The sequence below is a fragment of the Cynara cardunculus genome, assembly GCF_001531365.2.
Source record: "Cynara cardunculus var. scolymus isolate 2C chromosome LG 7, CcrdV1, whole genome shotgun sequence".
NCBI classification, from domain to species: Eukaryota; Viridiplantae; Streptophyta; class Magnoliopsida; order Asterales; family Asteraceae; genus Cynara; species Cynara cardunculus.
This window is the reverse complement of record NC_037534.1, coordinates 8,151,906-8,153,716: the sequence shown is the minus strand read 5'-3', so window position 1 is coordinate 8,153,716 and position 1,811 is coordinate 8,151,906.

The window sequence follows — 1,811 nt, the reverse complement described above, 5'->3', positions numbered from 1 at the left end:
ATAATAATTAAGTATTCTGTTAGAACTCAATGATTATCCTAATTATATTTTAGATTTTTTATATTTAAAATAAGATGTTTATATTGTATTTGATTATGTTTATCTGCAATTAGTTACACGAATTGAGATATGAAGCTTTAATAAGTTATACTTACGCAGAATCTATTTGTAATCTTGAGTTTTAAGTAATATGCACTAATAAACAGTAGTTTACGTATAAAAAGTAGTTTTTAAGAGTTTTTGTCAAATGCTTTATAATATAGTATAGATTATTTTTTTAATTTAATTTAAGTTTAATAATGAAATAATTTATTTTTGGTTTAATAATATATCATTTTATAAAGACAATAATTAAGTATTTTGTTAGAACTCAATGATTATCCTAATTATATTTTAGATTTTTTATATTTTAAATGAGATGTTTATCATGTATTTGATTATGTTTATCTGCAGTTAGTTACACCAATTCAGATATAGGGATGAAATCGGATAGAGATGAACGGATTTAAAAGTTTTTAAGAGTTTTAAGAGTTTTTAAGAGTTTTAGCCAAATGCTTTATAATATAGTATAGATATATATATATATATATATTATATATATATATATATATATATATATATATATATAAGTTGGTTATTATACAACCTTTGATATTTCATTTGATTAATATGTGATTTCATAAAAGTTTTTATTGTTTCATAATATAAAGTATCGATCATAATTAATGAATTATATTATCTTCCATAAATATTTAAATCATAATAAATGAACTCTCATCATTTCCATAAATATCGCAATATATTGAGTTGCATTGGTTGTACAAATGTGATAGGTTGTATTTGAAACAAACTCTCTCTCTCTCTCTCTCTCTCTATATATATATATATATATATACACATACATATATATATATATATTACTACTCAACTATATTAAATAATTTAATTTCATATAAAAAATATATGTTCATATCACATGTATATAATATATGTTATGTGTGTATATATATATATATATATATATGTTATATTAAAATCGAGATGTATCTCGCTGCATTGCACGGATACCCTTTTAATATATATATATATATATATATATATATAGGCCCATTCAAGGGAACTAATTAGTTTGTGGTAACTGTGAGATCTAATCTCAACCACATATCAACGGATAAATTAGAAAATTAGTAATTTTGGTAGTTTGAGTTAAAATTATAATTAGAGAATATATATATATATATATATATATTACTACTCATTATATTAAATAATTTAATTTCATATAAAAAAATATATGTTCATATCACATGTATATAATATATGTATATATACATATATATTATATTAAAATTGAGATGTATCACGTTGTATTGCACGGATACCCTTTTAATATATATAGGCCCATTCAAGGGAACTGATTAGTTTGTGGTAACTGTGAGATCTAATCTCAACCACATATCAACGAATACATTAGGAAATTAGTAATTTTGGTAATTTGAGTTAAAATTATAATTAGAGGGCATTTTAGGTATTTCTAAAAACTCCTCTCTCCTCTCACCTCTTACTTCTCTCCGACCTCGGATCTCCAACCTCCGATGAACATTATTCCTACCGGTACCGAGTAATCATTGTGATACATGATGTGATACCCATTGTGATACACGATGTGATACCCATTTGTGGTATCACTGTGATACCAACTATGATACCAATCCAAACCTTAAAAACAAAATCAAATTCATAATCTAAATTTAAGGAATACATACCGATCATCCACGTTGTGATACCCAAAATACATACAAGAGGCAATG